Raw genomic sequence first — 21,164 nt, 5'->3', positions numbered from 1 at the left:
CGAGCGGGCGCATGCCCGACTCACGCGAGTCCCCTGCTGCTATTGAGCCCAAGCGGTGCACGCCTCAGAGCGAGATTTCGTGCTCGATGTGGTGCAAAGAGAAAAGATCATGGGTTGCACGTTTCAATTAATTAAATGTAATTTTTTTTATAGTGTACTATATATTGTAATGAAACATACATTCTTCGATTTGAATTTTAATATAAAATCAATTTAATTTAGCTTCCAAATAATTTTAATTCGTATAGACAAAAGTGATGCACAAGTTTAAGGAATGAAAGGAGTATTTTATAAAATAATAATACGAAAATATCAAAATATATTATGACTCATCAATTAATTCCATATATAAAAACACCGTAAGTTCAAAACGACATATGCTATGAATAGGGGGGGAAAATGAATAAATCAATGAAAAATGCAAAAACCAATACGAGTCAGTTGGATGCAGGGCATTTACTCATAAGTAATTCCATCTGTGGATGAGCCTCCAACTGACTCAATGAATGTGGATGCTCTTAAATTTGAGACATATCGCGTCAAAAAAAATAATTCAATTTACTATTCAATTGTTTTTTCTAAACTTGTCGTTTATTTCGCCATGCATAAATGTCAAATTCTAAATTTTCTTGCTTGATAAAACTCGAGACAATAATGAAACACTAATAATGCACGAACATCCACCGACGAAATCCAATACAATCTCACGAAAGCAAAAATTTGAATTCGGAATACTCCAAAATATAAAGTGCGATATACTAAATCCAAATATTAATTATAAAATTGTCAGATATGAAATTATATAAGCCAAAGATATATATTCCTATCTATGTAAAAAGCATCTGATCAAAAAAAAAATCTATGTGAAAGCAATTTGAATACAACAAACATTTGCATACGACAAGTCGTGCTCAGATGAATCAATTTAAAGTTTCATTTAATTTTACAAAATATATAATTTAATCTTTAAAAAATATCTTATTTAATTTAAATAAAAAACTAATTTATGTAATATAACTAGTATATTAAAGTAGCAATGAAACAATTTAATTTTTTAAAAATATCTTATTTGCTTTAAATAAAAGATTAATTACGTAATATCTTAGATAAGCTGAGTCAGGTTCAGATCGAGTGTGGATTCCCAACAACATATATATTAAAGTATATTTACCTAATAAAAGACTAATTTCCGTAATATTTACTTTAAATAAAAAAACTAATTTCCGTAATATAACTAGTATATTAAAGTAGCAATGAACAATTTAATTTTTTAAAAATATCTTATTTGCTTTAAACAAAAGACTAATTACGTAATATCTTAGACAGGCCGAGTCAGGTTCAGATCGAGTGTGGAGTCCCAACAATATATTGTCGTCGCACCAAAAATGGCCTCTATATATTAGACAAAAATGATCTTTTTTAGAAAGAAAAAATAATTATAGAAAAAAATCTATACATACCAAAAGACTATCTACCCTATACACATAAGTTTTGAATACATAATCTAAATATTCAATTAAGTTGAATTCGACCAAAACGCCATTCCGATCCTCTCTCATTTGATGCAACATTGAACGTGTGGATGAGACACTATATATAAAGAGGCAATATGGAGAAAATAATAAAACTAACTAAATCTTTTTAAACTTGAATCAAAATTTATAAATAAATTGATTTTTAAAAATTTTTAATCTTACTTTTGTCTAGACAAATTTTGTCCGAATAGCACTACTTTAATTTTAAACTAATCACTTTGAACAATGAAAAATAAATTATTATAAATTGAAGAATTACTATACGAACTTTGATGATTTTTAAATTTATTGAAAATCAAGATTTTGGCCAACTCGAAACTAGCGTGACATCAAAATTTTAGAACTCGAGGCTAGGATGTCTAAAGATTTCGATTACACATCCGTTTCGATTTGGTCAAAACTAAATTTGCAATAAATTTTGGAAATTCTCAAAATTCATGTCATTTTTTACTCCCTCTGTCCCACGAATCTTGACACGTATTTATTTTTGGATCGTCCCACGAATCTTGACACATTTCTAAATAAGATAATAATTACTGCCTCCGTCCCACGAAACATGACCCATTTTTCTTTTTGGTTTGTCTCACAAAACTTGACCTGTTTCTAAAAATGGCAAAAAAATTACCCTTTATTCACCTTTTTCACTTTTTCACCTACCACACTTAACACACAAAATATCATTTTCTTAATTCTCGTGCCGAAAAGAATTAGGTCATACTTCATAGGACGGAGGGAGTATTACATTCTCTCTTCTACTTTATCACTTTTATACTTTATTACTTATACACTTAAAACACTAATATACAATTCCTTAATTCCCGTGCCGAAACCAAACGTGTCAAGATTCGTGGGACGGATGGAGTACTTTGTAAAACGTGGGACAAATCGGAATTCGCTAATGGAGTGTTTACTTTGCATGATTGAGTATTTTTATCCTAACGGACATCATAATTTCTCCAAGGGGCGGAGCCAGAAATTAAGTTCGGGGGGCTGAAGTTGTACGGTACCGCCCCCGAGAAAATTTATTTGGGCATTCCGTATATTTAAGACATTTTTTTAATAGTTATAATAACGAACAACATTTTCATAGATTATATAATTTTAATATATTACAAAAAAAATAAAAATTGGGCATTCGTATACTTAAGACATTTTTTTTATTAAAAGACAAGTATAATAATAATAATAATAATAATAATAATAATAATAATAATAATAATAACAAACAACATGTTCATAGATTATAATGTTTCAATATATTACAAATTAGTTCCAATACATTACTTGTTTCTTTTTGACATTTCGTAAATTTTAAACATTTTTATATTAAAGGGTAAATATCATGGTAACTATCAAAAATACCTTGAAACTTTTAAAATGTTCTCTAAACCCTCAAATTATCAAAATTTTATCAAATATATCTCGCCTCTATTTTTCGGTTATCAGAAACGTGATGTGGCTCGATGGATGCCTTAATGTAATTTATATTCTATTTTTTTTAAGTGACATTGAAAAAACGACTTCGTTTCGTACCATATTCTATCGCGTTTCTCCCTAATTCTAGGTTATTAGCGTGAATTTCAAACACAATAGTAGTGAATTTTAAATTTCAGAGTGATTTTTTTTTAAAATGATATGGTACGAAACGACGTCATTTTTGCCATTGCATTTAAAAAATAGAATATAAATTACATTGGGGCATCCGACGAGCCACATCATATTTTTGGTGACCGAAAAATAAATGCGGGATATATTTGATAAAACCTGATAGTTTGATGGTTTAGATAACATTTTGAAAGTTTCAGGGTATTTTTGATAAAGCGGATATACTTTAGGGTTTTCATGATATTTAACCTTTTTTAAAAGACAAGCATAATAGTAATAATAACAAACAACATTTTCATAGATTATATAGTTTTAATACATTACAAGCTAGAATCAATAGTAATAAAAGACAAGCATAATAGTAATAATAACAAACACTATTTTTTTTGGGGCATTCCATACATTTCAGACATTTTCTATTAATCCCTTAGTCCCAATGAAGGCGGTGCGCTTTTTTTTTTCTGCACGGGATTTAAGGAGAATAAGATATATAGTGTAAAAGTGTGTGAGGCCCATTGTTTGTAGTGTAAAATTATTACTAAAAAAGAAAATGCACAACTTTCGTTGGGACGGCTCAAAAAAGAATACACACCGCTTTCGTTGGGGCAGAGGGAGTAAAACACAAGCATAATAGTAATACTAACAAACACTATTTTCATAGATTATATAAACAAACACTATTTTCATAGATTATATAATTTTAAATGACACAATTATCTTTAAATTAAGTATATATGAGGAAATATAACAACCAAATACCCTTTTGTAAAACAAAATTATTTTATAATAGATATAAACATATATCTATATATATTTATAAAAAAAAATCAAAATTTGGGAGGGGGCATCAGCCACCCTGGATCCGCCGCCGATTTCTCCAATCACACTATACTAAGAGAATAAGAATCAAATAAAACTAGCTTAAATGATAAAATTGGGATATCTAAAATTTCAATTTATCTAACTAAATAAGAGATTATATAATTTTAAATGACACAATTATCTTTAAATTAAGTATATATGAGATAATATAACAACTAAATATCCTCTTGTAAATTTTTATTTTTTTTTATAATAGGTATAAACATATATCTATATATATTTTTTTAAAAATTCAAAATTTGGGAGGGGGCTGCCCCTGATTTCTCCAATCACACTATATTAAGAGAATACGAATCAAACAAAACTAACTTAAATGATAACATTGTGATATCTAAAATTTCAATTTATCTAACTAAATAAGATATTAGTCTTGTAATATTTATTTATCAAATCTAATCCTTCAAATTAAACCCACTGATAGATAACAGATTTACTATCATGCGGTTGGTTTAGGCACTTTATCGAACACCAACGCAACCTCTTGGTCCTCTTCCTTTACAGTTGGATAACGCATTTCGTCGAACACCTTCTGCGCATGCTCGGTAGCAAATAATGAATAGTAATTGCTGCTAATTCTACATTCCTTTCGAATCATCATTCAATCCTAATGCTAAAATTACTTAATTATATCAAACTTCTTATTCACATATTCAACCGCAATCAAACAAAAACATATATTACGTAAATTGTCGTTTGAAGTTGTAGTCAAAGTCTTAGAAAATCCAGTTGTAATCGTACAAGTTGTTTCCATGGTGCAAACCAACTCAAATTTTGGTGGAGAAAGCAACAATATGTAGCTATCAAATACTAGACTTTACAGATAAATACAACTCACGCATTTACCGATTTGGTTGGATGAAGCTGTGAGTGGTGGTTGGTTGATTATATTGAAGGACAAAGATGAGTACCTTTTGGATTTTATATGGTTTATTAGTATTCATATTTGAATTGAATTTCAACTTTGATAATGACCGCTTCTCCAACTAAGAATGAAAGAGAAAAATAAGATAGGACCATTTCTTAATTTATTCTTTTATAACAATATACGAATCTATGAAAGTGACATTTTCAAAGTATAAAATCCACATCTAGGTAATATATACAGAAATGAATTTGTATTTATTTATTATTATTATTATTTTGATAAATTAATACTCCCCCGTCATATTGATCTTGTCCTGTTTTTATTTTGGAGTTGTCCTATTGATATTGTAATGTTTCTATTTTCAGTAATGATTTTACACTATAAATAATATGGCCCCATACATTTACACACTTATACTACACTAATTTAACTCTTCTTAATAATTGTACCCAAAAGTAATGGGACAAGCCTAATGGGACGAAGGGAGTAGTATTAAATAAAGAGATTTAAAGGTCGCGTCACAGAGGACTCGAATCCAAAACTTTTGGACTTAGACATTAACCCTTTACCACTTGGTCAACACACGTACACAGATGAATTTATATTTAGTTTACAAATAGTGTGTTTTAGTGGAGGTAATAGCAATGAATAAAGGCATCGAGTGTTGATGATGTTTTCTTATTTTGTTTATAGGGAATAGATAGACTATCAACGTTCCTAATATACAAATTACGATTTATGAATTATATGTAGAACACGTATGAATTTATTGTGAAAAAATATAAATGCATTCAAAAATTGAAATTTTGCACACATATTGAGGAGACCTAGCCCACGCTCTAAACGTGTGGTACCAAAGTTTTTTTTTTTTTTTTTTTTTGAAATAGGTCATTAATTGAAGTTCCACCCACCTTGTATATGTTTTATTTTCATTTTTTTTTAGTAATATATTTACCATTTCATAATATGATATGTAAATTGTATCTAAAAAAAATTGGCACACACATTCCCTTAAAAACATAAAAATAATAAATGGCCCAATAGGCCCCCCCATACATATGCACCAGCAGATGGCTTTGTGCATCCCGAAATTGGGCCCACCAAAACATAGGCCTGCGTGAAATGGGCCAAAGGCTTGGGCTTGGCTACAACAGAACTAAGCTGTCATGTATTATTATTATATTATTATTATGAACTAACAAGTGAAAAACAATTAATACACTTATACACAGATAGAGCTCAGCAGTAACACATCTCTCTCTCTTCCATCAATTGTTCCTATTCCTACTGTTTCGTGCAGCAGTTCTTGTTCAAGGTGATGCTTTTTCTATGTTTCTTGTTTTCTACCCAAGAAAACTAATTGCATATTATTTTCAAGCTCAGTTTTCAATGATGACAATGAACCTCAGATTTTGATTTCAATCAAGAATTCATATACATAATTCTTACATTGTGAAACTAAATTAAATGTAGCTACAATTTGCACATCAATGGATGCAGAAGTTGCAAGTCAAGGTGCATAGCTGAGCAACTCCCAATCCAAACAAACAATCCCACCAACAGTGCCTACTACTACAAAACAACATCACAACTACAAAATTGAAACATTTTAAATCATCATAACATAAAGATTAAATATACAAATAAGCAATTGTACTTTCCCCTTAATCTCTATTGCAATAATTCTTTACCTTCAAACACGGCATAAAACCTAACTAGAATAGAAGTCCTTTGGTATGAGTTTCTTAACCTTATTAAACAGAACGCTATCTTTACCTTCCCATTTCACAGCTTCAATCAACATCGAATATGCAGTTTTGTCAAGTGTGCATCCTCTTGAATCCATCTCTTCCAACAGTGGCGTTGCATCAAGCATTTTGTTCATTTTGAGAATACCTCGAACAAAAACATTGTATGTTACACTATTAGGCAAGAAACCGTTGCTTACCATTTGCGTCATCAAATCCTTAGCTTCCTCAATCTGTCCTTCCTCACAAAGTGCACCGATAAGGATTGTATAAGTTATGACGTCTGCCCCTTGGATTGGAGCTCATGGAACAGATCTTTAGCCTCCTCTATCTGCCCTTCTTTGCAAAGTGCACCAATGAGGATACTATATGTTATGATGTCAGGCTGCAAACCTTTGGATGGAAACTCATGGAACAGATCTTTAGCCTCCTTTATCTGCCCTTTTTCGCCAAGTGCACAAATGAGAATATTATATGTTATGACATTAGGCTGCAAACCTTTGGATGGAAGCTTGTCAAACAGATCTTTTGCTTCTCTGACTTTGTTGTCGTTGCACAATCCCTCAATGAGAATATTGTATGTTACTATGTTTGGAATGATGTCTTTATTTTCCATGGTATGCAACACCGAAAAAGCTTCAGCAATACGACGAGCTCCGCACAAACCATCCAACAAGATATTATAAGTCCTTATATCCGGAGACACTTGTAGAGCTTCCATCTCTTTGAACAGCTTCAAGCTGCCTTCACATTTGCCTTCACAAAATAAGGCTTGTAGCATTATGTTATAAGAAAACACATCACGCTCTAACCTTTTGTAGGGAATTATGGTAAAAAGACGTGAAACTTCATCGATTCGCCCCTCTTTGCAATACCCGTTCATCAAGCTATTGTAGCTTATGATATTGGGCTTGATTCCGGAATTCACTGCCAACTGGAAAATGCGTCTAGCTTCGTCCATTTTTCCTAGCATACAATATCCATTCATCAATGCGTTAAAAGTGACAATGTTGGGTGGTACATCAATCTCCTTCATAGATACCAACATATGCTCAGCCTCTTCCACCTTTCCATCTTTACACCAAGCATCCACAAAGATATTACACGTCACCACATCTGGGCAGACCTTATCAGCAATCATCTTCTTTAAAACGTCTTCAGCCTCGTCCATTCTTCTCCTATTGCATAACCCCTCAATTATTGAACTATATGTCACAACATCAGGTGAAATCCCCTTATCACCCAAAGAGGAGAAGAGTTGGAGAGCTTCATCCACCTTTCCGTCCTTGCATAGACCATCAATGACTATGTTGTAAGCATAGACATTGGGTTTGCAGCTCCCTTTTCCTTTTTCCAATGAGCAGAGCAAATCAATCGCCTGGACAATATCTCCAGCTTTGCATAACCCATTAATTATAGTATTATACGTATACTCATTGGGCTCGCACAGTTGGTAGGCCGACAGCTTCCCCAACAATTTAGCTGCCTCTGGGATCCTTTCAATCAACAATAGACCTTTGAGTAGAGTGGTAAAGGTTACCACAGTAGGCTCGAACCCACGCTTGACAAAAATGCCTAAGATCGCAAACCCAAAATCAGGCCTTTTGAGTCGGCAATAGCAATCAATCGCAATACTCAACGTGTAGTGATCAACAGGAGCATCCCTTTGAAGCATTTCGTCGAACAGATGAAGTGCACCAGAGTATTGTTTCAGCTTGACCACAACACTCAACAATTTATTGAAAAGAATAGCAGAAGGAAGCGGCTCCGCTCTCATCATCTTCCGAAATAGAGCGACGGCATCATCCGGCTCACGTATAGATTCAAAATCGAATCTGGGGTAGGCGGAGAATTGTCTCCTCATTTGGCAGCTGGCATTATCAAAATGAAAAATGGGTACAAGAAATGATTGATAATGTGGAGAAGCTATGGCAAAAGTGGAGAATTTAGATGAAGAATTCGAACAAATTCTACCGAGAAACATGGCGGCGTGGTTCGACCTCATTATTGGGATAGTTTTGTAGTTGTGAGCCCTGAAGTTGGAAGCTGAAGAATTGGGGAAAAAGGAGAGATAGGGTTTTGTGAGAAAGGTAAAGTAGATGTGGTTATTTCGATTCATGGTGAGCCCTTGGATGTTGTTGATCAAATCTCAGCCGTTCAAGGAATAATCGTGTGTGGTTAAGAGAAAAACGCATTCATAATTAATTTCTGAGTTCAGCTCAAATTAAAACATACACAGGTTTGCATGAGGACTCAATTTGGTTTGTAAATAAATAATTTGCTAACTTAAACAAGTTATGTTTGAGCTTGTGATGTATGTGAATAATTAAACAAAAATATATTTTATTAAAATATTTTAAATAAAAAATGAATAAGTTGATTAAATTTAAGCTTGAAGCTCAGCTAGGTACGTGTCAAGTTCATGATATATATATATATATATATATATATATATATAGGGAGTGGTTCTATTGAGAAGCTATATATTGTTGAGAAGTTGAGAAGCAATCTAATAGATGAACATGTCAATACATTTTTATGAACGCGGGTTTGATCTGGGGTTCGATCCTTAGCGATGACGTATTTTTTAATAAATTAAATAGATTCGTATGTTCGTCAGTAATATTTGGTATGTTCAAAGAATTTATTGATTTGGGGTCTAATTGCCATGTTCATCAAAATGTATTGACATGTTCATCTATTAGATTGCTTCTCAACTTCTCAACAATATATAGCTTCTCAATAGAACCACTCCCTATATATATATATATATATATATATATATATAGATATATATAGGGTGTGGTTCTAGAGAGAACTACATTATTTGTGAGAACGAGAGAACCATCAAATCTAATGCATCCACTGTAAAAATTAATGCTTTTGCTGTTAAAATTAATGCACTAAAAAAATTTAAAAAAAATGCTCCCTTCAGGATTCGAACCCAGGATCTGGATTCATCCAACAAGATGATGCATCCACCGTAGATCTTGATGATCGAATGGCTAAAAATGGTTCTCCGGTCTTCTTTTATTTATGGTTCTTTCTTGAACCTCTCCCTATATATATATATATATATATATATATATATATATAGGAAGAGGTTCTAATAAAAACCTCCTTTAAAATGAGAACTAGGAACCTAATCTTAGCCTTTAAATTTGAAGATTTAGTGGTTAGGATTAAATTGATATATCATGCGCCTAAAATGATGGCATTAGTTTGACTTGTCCGTTTTTAATTGTTTTTAATTAGGAAAATGTTATATTTGTCTGTTCGTTTTTAATCAACTAAAATTAATGTTTGACTTGTCCATTTTTAATCAACTAAAATTAATGTTAGATGATTAGTTTTATTTTCATTTTTTATATATAATTCGTTTTTAATAAAAGAGTTATAATTATAAAAGAATTCTATTTTTTAATGAAATATTATTATTTATTTTTGTAGCACGTTCCGTCTAGGTTTTTTGTGTTCTGCAAATAGTTCTTATTATCTCATTCTTTCTCCAAGTCTTCTTTATTTTTCCATAATCTTAATATCTTATACTCTTAATATCAATTTTTATCGAAGTCGGTAGCAGTTATTTATACACGATGAACACTGAAGGTATTTTTTAATTTAATTTAATTATTTGTTTTAGTTGATTAATTTCATTTATTTATTTTCGATTTTTTAAACGATTTCATGTTTATTTGATTTTGAGAAAGTTGTTCTTTAGCAGTGTTAATTTTTATTCTTTCAATTGTTGTTTATATTTTCTTTGAGTTGCATATCCAAATTATGTAATTGTTTAAGTGCATGGCAAAAATTATGTATTGCACAGAAGATTATTTCTTGTTTTTTATTTTTCTAAATACAATTTTTTGATTTCAGTTTTTAAATTTTCACCTTCAATTTAGTAGCAAAAATTCGACATTTTCATGTTTGATCCAAAGGTTGTATACCATATGTCAACTGCATCGGTAAATGATTTGTTGCATTCATGAAAGAATTTATTGCATACACATTTTAATTGCATTGTTGAATAAAGGGTTTTGATTGAAATAGTTGGGTTTTTAATTGCATTCGTATATGTGTATTAATTTTAATAACTTGGATTTAAATATTTGTGATTGAAATAGTTTTGAAATAAAGAATTGATTTCAATTTTTAAATGTTCACCCTCAATTTAGTAGCAAAACTTCGACTTTTTCATGTTTGATACAAAGGTTGTATACCATATGTCAACTGCATAGTTAAATGATTTGTTGCATTCATGAAAGAATTTATTGCATACACATTTGTGATTGAAATAGGTTTGAAATAAAGAATTGTGATTTAAATATTTGTGATTGAATATTAATTTTAATTGCATAGTTCGTATTTTAAATGCTCATTTGTTTTTTTTATTTTTTTTGGCTGCATAGATTATTATTAAACTGCGATTTTATTAATAAAGGAAAAGAAAAAAAAAACCAAAGAAACCCTTGAGAGCACAGGAGAAGCAGACTAAGGGCCGAGCCTCGTTAAAACCTTTCTACGGAAAACCCATAGGGAAAGACCGTAGAAAGGAAAAAGAGTGCCCGTCTAAAAAAACGAAAAGAAGGGGGGCGAGAGCGGAGGGTTAATTTTCCGGAACTCCGGCCTAACCATCGTCCCCAAACCAACCCGGCTCTCACCCCGCAAAAAAAAAAAAAAAAAAAAAACCAAACAGAGGCAACTTGTCGGTGAGACGCCGTCGCCAAGTAGCCCAGAAAGGAAAGCTATACTGCCGGTAAGATTCTGTCGCCGTTAGCTCGAACAAAGAAGACAAACATAAGTAAGCAACACAGCCGGTAAGATGCCGTCGCCGTGAGCTTACCACTAAACCACGATCAGAGCGTAGTGAGGTCGTCGCCGGAAACTAAAACTCTGTGAAATCTCCGATTGCGCGATCTGCCCAACAAGCAACGACCATGCCAAAAGCAACTCCAGAAACCAAAGCCGCAGCGCAGCTCATCAATGCAGCCCCTCCAGAACTCCCACGATCGCCATCCAAACATAAACTTCCAGCTAACCTGCGATCCGAATATGACTATGACAAGAAATATCCAGTCTAACAGCATCATGAATCACCTCAATCTCATGAGGCCACCAGCCCTCATGTCGCTCATCTGCGGCTAAAATATCAGCCACTTTATTCCCCTCGCGATAGATATGAGAAATTTGAATTTGAAAATCCTTTAGGAGCAAAAGAATCCTTTTCCAAATAGCCGCAAAGCGCCACGGAACCGAGGTTGATCTCTCATGCAGGAGATGCACGATATAGGTTGAGTCAGACTCAATCCAAAGTTGACGCCAGTGTCTTGCATGAGCAATCTGAATTGCCGTAATCACAGCAAGAAGTTCAGCTTCAAACGCAAAACCGATGCCTCCTTTCACATGAAAGCAACCCCTGACCCAACTGAACTTATCTCTGAAGACACCTCCGGCACCGATCTTGCCAGGAGCACCAAGCGCCGAGCCGTCGGTATTAACCTTAATCCAATTATTGACGGGAGGCCACCAATAAACATTGATAAACTCCGGCGGAGGATACGCCCGCGGTCTGACCCCAATATTTTTAACCACCAAAAGATCATCACAAGAATTATGCATTGAACCTAATTTAGTGAAATTATTCTCCATATCCAAAAAAGATACCTTGACCACCTGCAGGAAACGCATAGGGGCAAAGCTCTCATCCTCAAAAATGCATCTGTTCCGTTGACTCCACAAACTCCAAATCAAAGTAATGATTCCTGCTTTCCAGAAGCAAGCAATCTGAGGACTCATCTTCTGATTCCAAGCGTAAACAAAGAAACTGTGAATGTCCGAAGCATCCAACATATGAGCCTGCTGAAACCAATCCAAAAACTTGTGCCAAAGAGGGCGCACCTTCGAGCACTGCCAAAAAATATGATCCATGGACTCCCCTTCAGCCATACAAAAAACGCAACGATTAGGCATAATCAAACCATGCTGAATAAGCCTGTCAAAAGTCGGCATTCTGCCCTGAAGGATCCGCCAACTAACCAGAGAACGACGTACCGGAATATGCTTCTCCCAAAGCCAAGTCCCCCATTTGACTTTAGGAAATCTGTGACAGTGATGAGAAAAAGCCAAGGCCGAAGTAACATTCCCATGAAGAGACGGCTTCCAATATCGAATATCAGAATCATCACCAACCGGAGCAAGAATGATCTTACAAAGAATCTCAGGGAAGGTATCCACAAAACTTTGAGTAAAATGCCAGATACCATCATAAAAGTACTCAGCAACCGACTGAGTAAGAAAATCTCGCATGAAGTGAGGGACACCACATTTATCAGCAATCAGAAAACCCAACCAATCATCTGTCCAGAAGTTAACCAACTGGCCATTACCGACACTACAATAAGTATCACTGATTAATTGAGGAATTTCGCTGCGGAGACTCATCCAGATTGAAGAAGGGGCAGCAACCGCTTTAGTCTGACCAAACGGCGTGAGATACCTGTCGCGCATGATGTCATAACCAAAATCCGTACCACAAATCACTTTCCAAGCCCGTTTCATGAGAAAGCAACTATTTATCATAGAGAAAGATCTAACATCCAACCCACCTTCCTCTTTGATAGCACAAATTCTATCCCAAGCCACCGTGCAGTTGGGCTTCTTCTGAGCATTCCCAGTCCAGATAAAGTTGCGACAATGTGCATCTAACTCCTTTAACAGAGAGCGAGGCCACCTGTAAATCATCATGGAGTGAGTTAGAGAACTCTGAATAACAGATTTAACAAGACATATCCGACCCGCCATCGATAAATGTTTCCCACGCCATCTGGAAAATTTATTCACAATCTTATCATGAATCGGACGAAAAAAAGAAGCTCGAGTTCGCCCCACAAAAAGAGGAACACCTAGGTACTGAAAAGGCAGAACCCCCATCCGAAAATCCAGGTGATGTCCAATGGCCCGTCTCAAAGAGTGAGAGACCTTATCAGAAAAGAAGATATTGGACTTAGCCGGATTATAATTTTGACCAAAGATCGAACCGTAAACATGCAAGATGTTCCTGATGGTAGCAGCATTATCCACCGTCGCCTTACAAAACAGAAGAATGTCGTCCGCATATAAAAGATGCGTCGGAAAAAGACTCCCACGTCTCATACTCATGGGAACAAGCTGACCGGAAGCAACACAATTGTGAAAAAGAGAACTCAGAACATCCTCAGCAATACCAAACAAGATAGGCGACAGAGGATCACCTTGCCTAACACCCCGGGAGCAAGCAAAATAGCCATGAGAGCTGCTGTTATATAAAATGGACAGACGTGCCGAACGAAGAATGATATCAATCCATCTCACAAACTTACTGTCATAGCCTCCCACTCTCAACACTTTGAGAAGAAAATCCCAACGAAGAGTATCAAAAGCTTTAGTGATGTCAATTTTACATGCCATATTAATGCCACCCCCGGTGCGCCGCATGCAATTCACCCCCTCCGAACCGAGCATAATGCAATCATGAATCGAACATCCACTAATGAAGCCAAACTGATTAGCTGTCACATATCTGGCGGCCACAACACTCAACCGCGTGGCAAGGATCTTGGGAATAATTTTATAGAAGAAGTTAGAGAGCATAATTGGTCTAAGATCCGTGACCGATTGGACTTCCTCTTTCTTGGGGAGCAGAACCATACGGCTTGAATTACAACCATTCGGTAAGTAAGATTTCTGAAAAAAGGTGCGAACCGCCCTAAAGATATCCTCCTTGATAATTCCCCAACAGTGATGAAAGAACTTTCCAGAGAAGCCGTCAGGACCAGGCGAACTAGAGGCATCCATACCAAAAACAGCCGCCGTGATCTCAGCCTCATCGGGGATTTTTGTGAGGAGGGCATTATGATAATCATCAATAACAGAATCAATATTCGCCTCAATCTCCACAATGTCAACATCAGCATGATTATCCTCTTCAAAAAGATTGGAAAAGTATTGCACAATGTGCTGACTGATCGTGACCTGATCATAAACCACATTACCCCCAATATTAAGGTGAGAAACCACATGAGGTTTTCTCTTGTATCTCAGCATACTGTGGAAGAAGGCAGTATTTCTATCACCATCATGCAACCAAGTCACTCTACTTTTCTGCTGGAGCAAACTATTCTGTCTAGCGAGGGCCGTATTAACTTTAGCTTGAATAGCCACCTCTGCGTCAAAAAGCTCCTCAGTGTAACCTTGCGATGCAATCTGACCCTGAACATGTAACAACTCCGCATTAGCTTCCGTAATCATGCTGTCCACCTGTCGAAACACATTTTTATTCCAAATCTTCAGATCACCACGAAGACGTTTAAGTTTCATCATGACAGCGAAAATAGGGCAGTTGCTGTCCATATTCTGCTTCCAAGACTCCGCAACCAAATCATGAAAACCACCATGAAGCGTCCACATATGCAGGAATTTAAAAAATCTCTGACCTGTAACAATAGAACTGCTGCAACGCAAAATAATGGGCGAATGATCCGAGGAGATCCTAGGAAGGACCTGCAAATGTACGTCAGCCCACCTATCCACAAACTCCTCAGAAATAAGAGCCCGATCAATAGTCGATTCAACATGAGAGGGCATAAAACGTCTACCAGACCAAGTGAACTTGAGACCCACCGAAGGCGGTTCAATAAAACCAGTAGTTTCAATAAACTCCCTGAATTCCTGACAAGAGGTAGCACTCGGCATACAGTCACTGCTACGCTCATGAGCACCCTTGACCGCATTGAAGTCGCCAATAAAAATAGAGGGACCATTAACATGGTCCAACAAATCGATCCAAAGTCTTCGGCGCAGAATATGAGAGTTCGCCCCATGGACAATCGCCACCTTGAAATTACAGTTATTAAGAATGCACTCCAGAATCACCACCTGCTCAGAAGAGAAAACAACAGTAGTAATCACATTCGGATGAACAAAACACCAAATATTAGAACGTTTATTCACTCTCGCATTTTGATGACAAGGAACAACATTAAGGGAATTCCAAAAAGAAGCAGGAACTTTAGAAAACTTAGCTTTAGGCTCAATGATGCCCATCACCATAGGGGAGAAATATCGACAGTGCTCTTTGAGTATGAGTTTAGACTCGTCCGTAAGCCCCCGGACGTTCCAAACAAGGATATTCATTAAAATCATTGACGATGTGTGGATCGGGCATCCTCCCGTTCCACTTCACTAGCCCAACTCTTTGCAGAAACATTATTCATAGTTTGCATGCTGGTATTTTTTTCCTTAATGATGGCAAAATCCCTCGGTTTCTGCCCTGAAGCGATCACTTCTGTCAAATGTTTGTTAATTAGCAGCTCAGCTGAAGATGGCCGAGAGTTGTCCAGCTGCTCCGTTTTTCTGAGTCTCTCTTTGATGCTATCATCTGGTCGAGTTGACACTTTCTTTTTCTGTCCTGGTGGCCTTCCCCGTTTCTTAAGCGGCGGATCCAACTCCGGGCATTTGTTATCCACAGTACTTGCAATTCTGTTCACTTTCATGGTTGTCTCCAGAACTTGTAAATTAATTCTTTTGTCTGCTCCCTTATGCACAATTTCGGACTCCCGCATATGAGAGCTCTCAATCATTGTATCAGTAGAAGTAGGAGTGCGAGGAACCGGCTGTATCATATCTGCTGCCACAGCGTCGCTATGCTCAACAACCTGATCATGCTTGGGCGAAGGGGCTGGTACAGCAATATCTTGCAAAGTCTCCAAAGCTTGATTCTCAAATTCTTGTTCGTCAAAAACCGTATCAGCTGCAGAGCTCGTGTAACCGTCCGATTCTGAGTCAGAATTCTCCGTATCAAGTTGCTCTTCCTCATTCCTTAACTCATCATCAATGGGAACTAAGACTTTTTCCAAAAGATCTGGCCCATACAAATCTTCCAAAGGTTGTGTCAGCGACTCATCCACCCCTTTTGCCGAATGAGTTGAGTTTTCCGGTTGCTCCTTCTCCCTCCAACGATTCTCTTCCTTTCCTTTCTCTTTCTCTTGGGGTTTACTAACAGGAGCCGAAGCCGGCTTCTTTGCTTCCCCCTTTCTGCATCGTGAAATCGTATGTCCTGTGATCTTGCATCGAGAACAATAATGAGGCAAATTTTCGTAGCTAAATTCGACATAAAAGGAGCCCTCGTCACAGTTAATTAGCAGCGAATCCGGCAACTGAAGAGATAAATCGACCTCAATTAATATTCGAGCAAAGTGTCCAAACTCCCCTTGGATCGAAGCTTTATCAAGCTTGAAAGGTAGCCCAATATGTCTTCCAATCCCAGCAATAACCTCAAGATGACGGCATTCGATAGGAAGATTATATATTCGAACCCATACCTGACAAAGCGAGGAGATCTCACGATAGGGGTCGAAAATTTTTGTCCATTCCCTTATTCGAACCGATCCGGACGGCAGTTCCCATAAAAGATGTTGTTTAACTCTAGCTTTGTCTTCTGGGATCGAGAAATTCAAAATAAAGAAGCCTTTTCCCATAGCAATCAGACGCCAGCTCTCTTGAATGTTCCATAACTTCTGCAAATCTTGTTTGAGTTCCAAGTTGGGTTTGGGTTTCTCTCCCTTGCGAAGAAGCACTCTCCCGATCAAAGCATGTTTAAATTCCTCGACCTGTTTTTTGTAAAGTGCTGAGGGGATGGTGAGAGCAATTTTCTCCCCATGTTTCTCCGGCTTAAGCGCACAGAACATGTGCGCCGGAACATCTTGTTTACGTGCCGGACTCGGTCCCAAAACCTTTGCGTATGATGGCTTGTCAGTCTGAATCGTAGCAGTTACTTCTTTAGCAGCAACATCCGCTGTGACGCTCTGAGATATCGTGGATTTTCCACGAGCATTAGGCGAAACCGTAGTCGGGCTTGATGTTTCACGGCGAGGCGGGTCAAAGTTCGCCGATATTTTCGGCATAGCGAGGCAAGAGGGATCTCTGATATCAGCCATGGAGGCGGCTGCATGAACTCCAGTCATCGGCGACGTCATCTTTTCCGATCAACGTATGACTAAGGTGTTCCAACATATGATATCCTTCTTAGACATTTTATCAAACACCTTGCGCGCAATCAAGATCCCCAATTTTCATGAAGGTGTGGAGAGCGAGAGCAGAGGGAAAATCATCGAAGAGTGAGGGTGACCCGGCGGCGGCTGGGCTGTCGCGAAGGACGGTCTGGAAGGCTGCTACCCGCGGCGGAAGGGGCTGGCGCGAAGGCTGGTGCTGGAACCCGGCTGGACTGTCGCGACTCTCGCCGGAAGGGAGACGCACGTCACGCACCTGGGCTGTCGGTCGCGGACGGCGGGCAGACGACATCGACGAGCGGACGGCGGCCGGACGGCTGAAGGTCAGAGATGGGTCAAAGTTGCAAGCGACGAGTTTTTTACTGGGAGAAGCAGCGCGTCGTCTTTTCTTGATTTGGCTGCATAGATAAAATAGTGTGTTGCATATTTGAATCTGAATTTGCATGAGCCATTGTATTTAATTTTGAATTTGTATCTAAAAATTTGTTGCATTGTAATGCATATAATTGTAGATATATGTTTTACAATTGCTTAAATTTATGATGATGTTGCACAGATTGTATTGCATATAATTGCACAGATATGTTTTAAAACTGCCTACATTTCTACCGATAATATATAAAAAAATAATGCAATCATAGCTTTTTTTTTTTTGCTATTTAATTTTCTTATTGCACATATTTTAGTATTATTAATGTTTAAGTATATTTTATTATTTCATTCAGATTCTGTGCAATTTCACATCTATGCAACTACATCCAACGTATATGCAACATATCTATGCGTCAACAAACCAATCATCTATGCAACTGAGAATGTGTGACCATTACCACAATCTAATGCATAATCAAATGTGTGACCATTACCACGATAAAATGCACACTCTTTGCAATCAAATGCATAAGCAAATCAACATTTAATCTCTAAACCATGTGAAATCATAATCATCTACACAATTTCACATCTATGATTCTACTTCCAACATGTATGCAACAAAGCTAATCATATGTGCATATGATACCCGAAACATCAAGCAAGACTCTATGCAAGTAGACATCTTTGCAATAACAATTACCATCTATGCACCAACACCTATCATCTATGCATTTGATAGGGAGATGGTTACTCCATTACCACCAACTATGCAATTTATCAAAATATCTATGCATTTGATAGGGAGATGGTTACTCCATTACCACCAACTATGCAATTTATCAAAATTTACCAGTTTTGAATCACCTTGCCTCCGCTTCCGCCTTCAACAGATTCGCCTGAGCCGCGTGACAAACATGGTTTTCGTACCTCAATTCCACATGTTTTGTTGTCATTTCCCTTCATGTTTTGCTTGTGAATGCTTGTTTGTGCCCGTGTATTTAGTATTTATGAAGTTTTGATTGCTTGGTATAGTTTTTGAGTATTTTCAGGGCAAATCAAGAGTTGATTGGAGAATTGTGAGAGCATAGGATTGAAGTACGTCTCGAGAGGAATCCATGAGCGTGAACGGCGCCCGAATCGGAGCTCGGACGAGGGAGAACGGGGCCGACAAAGTCAGCCGCGCACAGAGGCCGCGGCCGCGGTCACGCGTCGTGGGGAATGTATCGCCCGCGGTCACCACCCGCGGCCGCGGGGTGGGACCGCGGGCTAAGTGCTCCATTCCAGGGATGTACCGCGGTCACCACCCGCGCCCGCGGGCTGGGACCGCGGGTCCCCCCACGGTCACCACCCGCGGCCGCGGGGCGGGACCGCGGGTTCCCTGAGTTTCGCCCACGTTTGAGCACCACGGGCGCGGGCCGTGACCGCGGGAAAAGAGCGGAGTCGCGTTTTTCAGCCCTTAAACCCCATTTTTCCCCTTTTTCTCTCATTCTTCTTCTTCTCCATCACTCATCTTCCCCAACACTCCACACACTAAACCCTAGCCTCCAACAACACACCCATCTACCATTGAAGACCATTGAAGAGAAGAGAAGGAAGAAGAAGCTCATAAATAGGATTTGTCATTTCTTACTCTCTCTTCCATTATGTATACCTTAAACTTTGATTTATTGTGTTTGAACATGTTAGGCTAAATTTCTCTTTGATTTGGGGATTAGGCTAGATGATTATTGTAATGGATTGATTATTTATGCTCAATATAAATCTTGTTTGTTCATTTGCACATTATCTTTTCAAACCCTTGATTTATTTCTTGTATGGATTGTTGGCCACATTCTATGCATTTCTAATTTGCACTTTGAATTGGGAGAGGATAATTGCAATAGATAAGGTGTTTGAAACATATCAATTCGATAACCGGGAGGTTGAGAGTTGGGTGAGAGTATGTCGATCTTTGTGTGCTTTTGGGAGTTATAGGTTAGAAGTTGACCGGGGACGGCAACTATGACCCGTAATCTACCGTTTTAGTCGTCCGGGAGGGGGCTAAAACCAGTTGGGAGATCACTCTAGATAATTAGGTTCGTCAAGATTAGTATTGAGTTATAATTGAAGTCCTTTTCTTAATCATCGATGCCTAGTCCCTAAATCGCCTTAATCATCTTATTTATCCACTTTGCTTATTTGATTTTTATTTGTCTTTGCACTTGTTAAGTATTTAGTTAGATAATCAAACCAATCACTCAATCGTTTAGTCTAAATAGTCGAGTAAAATGAATTAGGATAATCACTTGATTGAACTACTAATCCTTGTGGGATACGACCTTGCTTCCATATATTACAACTACCCGTATACTTGCGGCGTGGTGAAAATAATAGCGAACAAGTTTTTGGCGCCGTTGCCGGGGATTAGTTTAGTTTCTTTGCTTGTGATATTTTGCTTCATTGTGCTTAACTACTTTAGACATTTTACTTGCTTTAATTTTTGTTTTCTATTTTAAGATTGTGTTTTGACTTCTTGTTCTTGTTGGTTGATAGGTAGTGTATGAACACAAGATCTAAGGGTGCACCTCTTATACCTATAAACCTTGAGGTTGAAGCTTTTTGTCGACACAACAAAGCAAGAACAAGAAGAGATAGAGAGTTGGAGGAAGCTATGGCGGAAAATCACGACTTAATCCGTCAACTTCAAATGCAATTAGAAGCCATGCAAGGGAAAATCAATGAGCAAGAAGCTCTAAGAAATACACCTCCACCACCACCTATTAGCAATATGTTCCAACCCATTGTCCAACAAGGAGGAGTGAATGCCCCGAGAATCAACGCCACAAATTTTGAGCTCAAGCCGGCCCTCATAAATATGGTACAACAAAACCAATTCGCCGGTCTTTCCCAAGATGACCCGAATGGACATCTTGGAAACTTCTTGGAGATATGCGGCACCATCAAGATGAATGGAGTCCCGGAGGATGCCATTCGACTTCGACTCTTCCCCTTTTCGCTAAGGGGCATGGCCAAGACATGGTACCAATCTTTAGAGGGTGGTTCTATCACTACATGGGAGAACATGGCTCAAAAGTTTCTCAACAAGTTCTACCCTCCGGGTAGAACCATG

General features: G+C 37.3%; 1 pseudogene; it reads right to left on the bottom strand.

Moving 5' to 3' along the window:
• Nucleotides 1-6,483: 6,483 nt before the first annotated feature.
• Nucleotides 6,484-8,656, bottom strand: LOC130999297 (pentatricopeptide repeat-containing protein At1g12300, mitochondrial-like; annotated as a pseudogene).
• Nucleotides 8,657-21,164: the final 12,508 nt, after the last annotated feature.

The sequence above is a fragment of the Salvia miltiorrhiza genome, chromosome 8 (genome assembly GCF_028751815.1).
Source record: "Salvia miltiorrhiza cultivar Shanhuang (shh) chromosome 8, IMPLAD_Smil_shh, whole genome shotgun sequence".
Lineage (NCBI taxonomy): Eukaryota > Viridiplantae > Streptophyta > Magnoliopsida > Lamiales > Lamiaceae > Salvia > Salvia miltiorrhiza.
Note: the sequence above shows the minus strand (reverse complement) of the source record. Positions and strands in the feature narration are given on the sequence as shown.